Source organism: Dermacentor albipictus, chromosome 4 (genome assembly GCF_038994185.2).
Source record: "Dermacentor albipictus isolate Rhodes 1998 colony chromosome 4, USDA_Dalb.pri_finalv2, whole genome shotgun sequence".
Taxonomy (NCBI): Eukaryota; Metazoa; Arthropoda; class Arachnida; order Ixodida; family Ixodidae; genus Dermacentor; species Dermacentor albipictus.
This window is the reverse complement of record NC_091824.1, coordinates 15,951,922-15,960,983: the sequence shown is the minus strand read 5'-3', so window position 1 is coordinate 15,960,983 and position 9,062 is coordinate 15,951,922. Positions and strand designations below refer to the sequence as shown.

Here is a 9,062-nt window from a genome sequence, read left to right as displayed (position 1 = left end):
TCGAGGCGTGCATTGCCAGAGCAGTCAGGTTCGACGCCTGGGATGCAAGTGGCCCGGTGGAAACACCTCTCGCTGACGCCCTGCGAATACTGCTGCCGTGCAGCGCATGCGCGCGTTTCGGAGCGCCGGCGATGAAACTTTATCAATGGCCATTGTCGGTCTGCGCCCTTCGTCAACGTGCAGGCAGAACGCACTCTGAATCTTTGCTTCAGTGTGGAGCTTTAGCACGCTTGTTGTACGCACAAAGCCGGTGCATATTCGATGCGCATGCCACTTCCTTGCAGGCGGGACGAGGTTTCTTGGACTCATCAAGCGGCTGCCAGGAACGAAGTGGCAGCAACGACAGCTCAGCTGAACTGGCCGCGCGACACGTGATGGTGACAGTGCCGATATTCTGGCCCCGACGCACGTGGTGGCGATGGGACTTTCCAGTGCCATTCTTCTTCCTTGCAAAGGTATTTTCGGACTTAAGTAGGTGTACCTAGGGCAACCACTGAACACATTAAGGACAACCTCTCCGTATGGTAAAATCCAAGCTAAAACTAAAACACCTTTCCCACTAGTCCACTTTACTCTTCACGGAAACATAAAGATGACTTTATCACATATGACATAAAGCGGTGCTATATAATACAAAAACTGCTCAACAGACAAACGCACAAATACATAAATACATAAAGAAAATACGCACTTTATGCCAGCATAATAAACGATAATGCCCACTATTATTTCCGACTGCCCAACCTAATGAAAATGTTATCCGCGAGTACAAACATCCTCATTGAACCGTGATAACAACCTACCGACGCCATCGATTGACGATGGCTTGGGAATGCATCGTTTCGCATGTGATGTGGCCACATTTATATTCACCAGTTTCTAGAAAAAGAAGTTTGATATATGGCGCTTGGCGTCCCCGTGTTTGTGGATATGCTTCCGTCTTGTGCTTTCATGGTTTTTACGAACGAAGTATCTCTCCATTTTCTATTACACTGTTGCAGTTCCAAAGTGGAGACGCTTTTCTGGGTAGCATCATGGCCTTCTTTCTTTTCTCATTAAACAGCAAAATTTGAAACGACTTTAGAAAACAGAGCGCATACTTTTGTCTTTATGGCATAATTTTTGCAAAATGGGCGCATTACAAGTTCTGCCACGGCCATAGGAGGAATTTTGACCTTTTCATTCCATTTTTATTCAATTCTTAACAGCACCTGTAGCGTGTCGATGACACAGATTCAATCACTGTGTTGTTAAAATGAGATGTGTCTTGTCAGTCAACGATTTTCTTTTTAACGTAATAACATTTAAGTGGAAACACTTCCAAAAGTGGGGGGCGCTTGTACTGGATAACTGTGCTACAAGAAAAGCTGTTATTTCTTCTTCAATCAGAGGACAGTCACTGGAATCTGGAACATCTGCTATGGCTAATGTACCAGACAATCCGTGCGGTATTGTAAGGAAGGAACCCGGGATGGATCGAAATGTTGCGACGTTAAGTTTCAGCACTGTCCGCACACAGCGCGTGTATGTGTACAGGCATTTAGCCATGGATGCTGCAAAGTCAGGGATAGTATTGAACAATATATCTACACCAGTTAACCTCATATACAAGTTAAATTTAAGCATGAGCGAATCAGTTGTTTAGCAGGGAGTGCAATGCATTTCGTGTTATTTTGATTAATGCAGCCGTGTCCGCATTACGGCCACGGAACGTATCCACCCTTCAGGGTTGCATGTCGAAACTAGGGAAATCGGCAGCCGGGTGCACTCCCCAGGCAGTACACCCCAAACACTAGCGGGCGCCATGTTCGGGAGCGCCTGTACCCATTATTATTTTTTTTAATCGGTGGGTGCCGGCGGTGCGTTTCGAACTGTCCACCTACCGCAGCCGAGGCGGACGCCCTGTACACTAGGCCACGACTGCGGTCATTTCGTGTTTGTTTACGCTGCATTTGCTAGCTTGAATTGAGATGCTCAGAGTAAACAACAAGGCGCCTGACTAAGCGGCAAGACTCATGCCGCAACGAGACAAAAATTATTCACTTCGTCGTACCGGTCTTGCAAAGTCGACTGAAATAATGTGAAGTGATATAGTCGGTGAACCAATTAAAATTTCATCTGCGTCAATTGAACAACGAATACACGACCGCCGACAGAGCAGAGACCGGGGACAGCGGAGACTAATAGACGGTTCTAGATATTGCCTGGTAGCACAACTGCTCAATATGCTATCTTCAGGAGTTCAAGTTTTTGTCGTCCGTATAAACGAAGATATATCTGGTCACACAAAGAGACAGAAAAACGAAGAGGGAGAGGTAAGGATGTTAACCAAGGATGTGCCCTTTTGGCTACCCTACACTTGGGGCGGAGAAAAGGGAAGAACACATAAGGAGAGAAAATAAAAATAATAGTCATTCATAGTCAGTCGTAGAGGAACTTCCTTTGTCACAAGAGTTCATAGAGTCCAGTGCCCTTCAAGAAACATAGAAGGGCTTTTGTGGCCTTTTGAATGCAAGGACGCATAGGCCATCGCCCAAGGATAGTTTCTTCTGAGAGCGCTCTATTGTCTAGCACGTTGAGTTTCGCTTGTAAAATACGTCTTTCAGAGTCGAAGAATGGGCAGTGACACAGAAGGTGCTCTAGAGTCTCATCGCACCCGCGAAATTACACGCCGCACTGTTGGCCATTCCTATCAGGAACGAAAAAGGAATTTGCAAATGCGACGCCAAACCACATGCCATTCAGTAAAGCTGTTTTGCGGCGGGAGAGTCCATGTGGCAGGTGAAGTCTCAAGTTAAGGTCGAGAGAATGCGAGCATGAGTTGGCGAAAACCGTAGAATTCCATCGTAGAAGTTTGGTGTGGCGAGCAAGTGATTGAAGTAGTCGCGCAGCATCTGTTCTTGAAAGTGGTGTATGAACCCGCTCATGTTTTCGGTGAGCCGAACGCGCAGTTTCCTCTGCGCTGTCATAGCCGACAATTCCGTAATGACTTGGCAACCATTGAAATGCAATATCGTGGCCTTTCTCAAGCATGGGATTATGAGCGCGCCGTATTTCGTACACTATCTGCTCGTGTAAACCGTGGCGTAGGGCAAACTGCAGAGTTTGTAGGGCTGCTTTGGAATCGCAGAAAATGGCCCAACGATTTGGCGGCTGCTGGAGCACGTACTTGAGTGCAGCTTGAAGAGCCGCGAGTTCTGCGGCTGTCGACGCTGAATTGTGCGAATATTTAAACTGCAAAGAGATGGCGTCTGATGAAATAACTACTGCTCCTGTAGAGCTGTTTGAATTGGTGCGACCGTCCTTGTAAATGTGTATGCGGTCAAAATAAGACTCGTTGAGGAGAAGCAGAGACAAGTGCTTCAAAGATGGCGGTGTCAAGTCTGCCTTAGCAATTCCACGAATTGAGTGGCACGCGTGAATTTGCGGTGACACCACAATGCCGATGTTGGGCGTTTTGCAGGCTTTAAGTCAGATGGTATCGAGTCATGGTGACTCGTCACAATACCAAATAATGTACCTGTAGTCTTCGCACTGGCAAATCGGCTAAATGGGGGGATGGTAGCCGAGAAAGATGTCAGATATGCGCTCTTAGCGTCTCACCGACGATATTAGTGGTGATCGGGTGCTTCTCTGCAATGACAATCGTTGCAGCTGTCGAAGAAGATCTCGGGAGGCCAAGATATGTCCAGAGTGCTTGGGCTTGTGCGCTCTGTAGTGCAAGCAGATTAGTCTTGCACATGTTAGGCAAAACATGAAGACTGTATCGCAAAAATCAGAGAAAAAGTGCCGTGTATAGCTGCAACATGCCACGCACGCACGGTACCCACGAATTTGTAGCTACGAATTTGAAACTATTCTCAATACCACCTGCCGTGGTTGCTCAGTGGCTATGGTGTTGGGCTGCTGAGCACGAGGTCGCGGGATAGAATCCCGGCCACGGCGGCCGCATTTCGATGGGGGCGAAATGCGAAAACACCCGTGTACTTAGATTTAGGTGCACGTTAAAGAACCCCAGGCGGTCGAAATTTCCGGAGCCCTCCACTACGGCGTGCCTCATAATCAGAAGGTGGTTTTGACACGTAAAACCCCATTATTAATTATTCTCAATACAAATGAGCCTTTTCTTCATGTATGATATATGCGGACTCCAGCTGAAGTCACGATCCACAATACCGCCTAAGAACCTGGGAGCTTTCTTGTAGGCGATGGACTGGCCCTCGATACACACCGGGTAGAAATACATTGCTTTTCGTGTAAATGCTGCTAGTGCACTCTTTTCTGTAGAAATCTTCAGATCTTGTCAGCGTAGGTATGCCGCCGTCAAAGTGGCCGCTTTTAGTGTTTGGGCGCGCACTTGTGGCCTTGTTACGCCGGACGCCCTGATGCAAATATCGTCAGCGTAGAGCGAGACATTAGCACTCTGTGGTAGCGTTTCTGCAAGCCCCACTATAACGAGATTGAAAAGAGTGGGGCTCAACATTCTGCCTGGTGGGACACCACGACTGATGATATATCGACTGATCGGGCAATCATCTCGTTATGACAAACACAAATCTCCGTGAGAAATAGCTCCTAATCCACCTAAAGACGTGGCCTCCAAGTTCTGCAGCCTCAAGAGCTTGGAGAATGGCTTCATGGGTTGCGTTGCAGTAGGCAACTTCTACAACTAACAAAAGTGCCGCAGAGAGGTGCTTCATAGCTTTTTGTTGCTGCGCGGAGGTCACGAGATCAATGACGCTGTCAATAGAAGACCGTCCACGTCGAAAACCAGCCATAGCCCCAGGGTAAATGTTGTAGTATTCGAGGTACCGTTCCATGGGTGTCAACAACATCCTGTCTACGACCTTACCGATGCAACTCGCAAGTGCAATCGGCTGGTACGATGTAAGGTCCAGCGGAAACTTCCCAGGCTTCGGTAGAGGCACCAGTCGGCTGCACTTCCAATCATCGTCGACTATGCCGTCACGCCAAGATTGACTGAATATATCCAGAAGACAACGTTGTGCGGTTGAACCTAGGTGCCTTAAGGAAGCATAGGCCACCCCATCGGGACCGGGTAATGAAGATCGCTTGCACGCAGCCAAGGCCGTTTGCAGTTCTTCCATAGAGAAAGGCACTTCCATGCTTTGACTTTTCGCGATGGGAACGCCGTGTAGCGAGAAGTCAGCCAGCAAAATGAAGTAGCCAGTAACTTTCGCACATAATGTCACTTCCTATTTTATCAACATCGCTTACGTAGATATTAATGAAATCGGGCCCAAAACGCTACCCTGGGGCACACCTGATTTAATTTTCTTATAGGAAGAGCAGTATTTTTCGATAGCAACGCACTGCGTCCGCGCAGACAGATAAGATTGCAACTGATTTGCCACGCCACGGATACCATATTCTTCTACTTTACTTATTAAAATGTGATGATTTAAACGATCGAATGCCTTGATATAATCAATAAAAGTACCCAACGCTAGTTTTCCCGCATTCATGGTATTAATTATTAGCTCTTTTTGGCCTAACAAAGCTGTTTCGGCTTATCTGCCCGGGCGGAATCCATGTTAACAATCAGAAAGAATGTCATTCTTCGCAAAGAAATTGGTAGTGTGAGCAGAAATCAGTATTTCTTCATCTTTAGGAAATGCGGATAAAATGTAAATAGGCCTATAATTCTCCAGGTCATTTCGGTTCCCACCTTTGAAAATAACTGAGACCCTTGCTTTTTTCATACTTGTTGGGAAATGGCCAGATTCCATATCAAGGTTAAACACAAATGCGAGATGGACTGCGATGATATCGATTACACATTTTATAGGTCTGATTTCAATACCGTCTGCATCAACAGCGTTGCTGTTTTTTAAGCTAAAAACGTACGATAAATTTCAGCATCGTCAGTCGGCTCAAGAAAAATGCCATGCCTACATCTCTTAACAGTTGTACCACTGCCCGCGTTTTTTGATGATGCCATCATGTTCACAAAGTGTTTATTGAAACACTCGGTTAAAGGGACGCCCAACACCTTTTCGTTGTTCATGGTTATTTCACGCAAACTGCGATTCACATTTCCGTCTTAGTGCATCGTTGATAATTGTCCAAGTATTTTCTCGATTTTTCCTCTGCATGGCTTCAAGAAGGCTCTCGTAATAGAGTACTTTAGCTTTTCGCAGTTCTTTATTTAGTATATTTCTGAACTTCCTAGATGCAACAAGATCGCTTTGCTGACGCGTACGCAGAAATTTATCGCACATCCTTTTTTTTGTTAATCATTCTAACATGCTGTGGCTGCACCCACGGCTTTCTAATGCGATTTTTACCTTTCCTGTTTTAAGCAGAAAAGAAAAATTGTATAGGCGACTGAATATGGACAGAAATTTGTGGTACACTTCACTACAATCTTTATTATTCTAAAGAGAAGACCAGTCTGTGCGCAAAACAAATGCGCGAAGTGTTCCATATTTTAGCCTAACAAACATCTATAGCTGAACGTGGTATCAGGTTCTTTCGTGAATATAAAATGAGCATATTATGATCGATGGGGGCGAAATGCGAAACCAGCCGTCTACTTAGATTTAGGTGCACGTTAAAGAACCCCAGGTTGTCACAATTCCCGGAGTCCTCCACTACGGCGTGACTCATAATCAGAAAGTGGTTTTGGCACGTAAAGCCCCATAATTCTTTAGCCTTTTATGAATATTGGACAATGATAGGTGATATCATACCTGATAGTCCCGGCTGTGTAAATCTCTGCAGCAGCGTTAATAATGAAACTGTCGAGACCTGATGACAAGATGGTGAAACGCGAGTAGGCGTCGTAATAACGCTGCAGAAACCGGAGGAATTGATTACATTAGTTATTGCACGAGTTGCAGCGCTTTCATCAAGTACGTTAACGTTGAAGTCACCACCAAGAAGCACTTTGTAATTGTGAAAAGTAGCATGCTCTAAGTGCTTTTCAGTAAATTCTAAGAAATTAGATATATTAACAGTAGGTGGTCGGTACATCACAACAAACAGGTTATTGTAGGATTTAACGCTTAGCACTTCGTAGTGTGGCGTAACGCAGGTGAATTCCTCAAGCACATCCACTCTATGCCGCGCTTGGCGTGCGATGCTACACCGCCCCCAAGTTTATCGGTGCGAATAATAAAAAACAATGTGTGTAACCATCTATGATCAGCATTCGACTGTGTTCCTGTGACGGCGATCGATCGTCCAAGACAGCATGACGACGATGGAATTACAACGGATGCATATGATAGCAGAGCAATAGCAGAGCTATTCAACCTTATTTAACACGTACTGATGCTTTTCGTTTCTGCTTTTTTCCTGACACAATTGAAATGTGGAACAGATTGCCTGATGCAGTTGCAGTTATGAATCGGCTGTGGTGCACTAGTCGAACCGCCTGTTAAAATGAAACTTTTTGCTGATGATTGTTTGATTTATTCGCCAATAGGTTGCGAAGATGACCAAATTAATCTAAATGGATGCTTACAGGCATTAGACGAGTGGTGTTTAACATGGGACATGGAAATAAACTATAACAAAACAACATTTACGCATATTCACTCAAGCAGGAGCAAATTTTCCTTCATATACCACATCGGAAACCATCCTCTGAATAATGCAGCTTCTTTCAAATACTTAGGAGTCAGTATTATGCACACATTGCAATGGCACTCACACGTTGATAATATATGTTCTAAGGCAAACCAAAAACTATACTTTTTAAAGAAAAAACTGGAATGCGCTACATGGGACGTGAAATTAACAGCCTACAAAACTTTTGTATGAGCAGTCTTGGAGTACGCTTGTGTTGTGTGGTCCCCTCATCAGAAAGTCCTGAAAGCAAAAATAGAAAGAATACAAAGATTGGCAGTCCGTTTCATATGCGGTAAATACCGACGCATGGAGTCTGTTACAGCCTTGTTAAAATCGTGTGAACTAGAGCCTCTGGAGGAGCGCAGAAGTAAGCATAGGCTAAAGTTTCTTTTTAAAATCATGAGTGGCCGAACGAAAATAAACAAGGATCTATATCTACAACCCCAAGGACGGAGATGCGATCGTCTAAGCAATAGCAGAGCTATTCAACCTTATTTAACACGTACTGATGCTTTTCGTTTCTCCTTTTTTCCTGACACAATTGAAATGTGGAACAGATTGCCTGATGCAGTTGTGAGCAACGAGGGCTCTGCCGAATTTAAAAAAGCGTTGGATACTTTCTTTTACGAGAATGTATACTAAATTGTTGCTGCGAGCACTTTCGTTGACTTTTCTTTGTATAACTACTGTTATTTGCTTTTGTTAACTTCCAAGAGCGCCAGTGCATTTGTATGTTACATAGAAAGAAAATTATGTATCATGTATTCTTGACACATCACCCTCCCTGTAATGACCCCAACAACGGGGTTGACAGTATCAAATAAATAAAATAAAAATAAATATCATTTTTTGTCGATGACGGATAGACGACTGTGGCATGAAAATCAGTGCATAATAACGATTGAAGGACGGCAGCACAATTACGATTGAAGGATGAACAAGGAATGACGTCAATTGATCGACGAAGATGGTATGACGACGACGAGGGCATGACGATAACGGGAGGGCAGTACTGAATTGACGAACACGATGGAACGAACGCCTGACGACGATGACATGACGGCTGTGGTGTGACGACGAATGCATGTCAACGGCTGTATGACGACGCAGTGACGGCGATGACAAGACAACGGCACGAAGACGGCGTTACGATGACTGTATCATGAAACTTGTATGACGACGATGGTTTGACGACGATGCCATGACGAGAGTCGAATAACTTAGCTAGAGTGACGATCATGACATGACAACTTTGGCATCACGACGGCGGTGTGACTGGTGTAGGCCCTGGTTTCCTTCGATACATCTAATACACCGTGCAACTACTGTGAAACGAAACTTTAAATCTCATTGCTCATTGCTCGTGGGTAGAGGTATATATATATATATATATATATATATATATATATATATACCTCTATCTACTGGACCGGCTTCCCACACTTCACGCACATACACGTTTTTCT

The 9,062-nt window shown here is 44.8% G+C and overlaps 1 long non-coding RNA gene across 1 annotated transcript in view; it reads left to right on the top strand.

Moving 5' to 3' along the window:
• Positions 1-292: 292 nt before the first annotated feature.
• LOC135916655 (uncharacterized) overlaps positions 293-9,062 on the top strand; it is a 139,145-nt gene continuing 130,375 nt past the window's right edge. Inside the window, exon 1 of the long non-coding RNA XR_010569020.2 lies at positions 293-455. This is a non-coding gene — a long non-coding RNA (uncharacterized lncRNA). The remainder of the gene's footprint in view (positions 456-9,062) is intronic.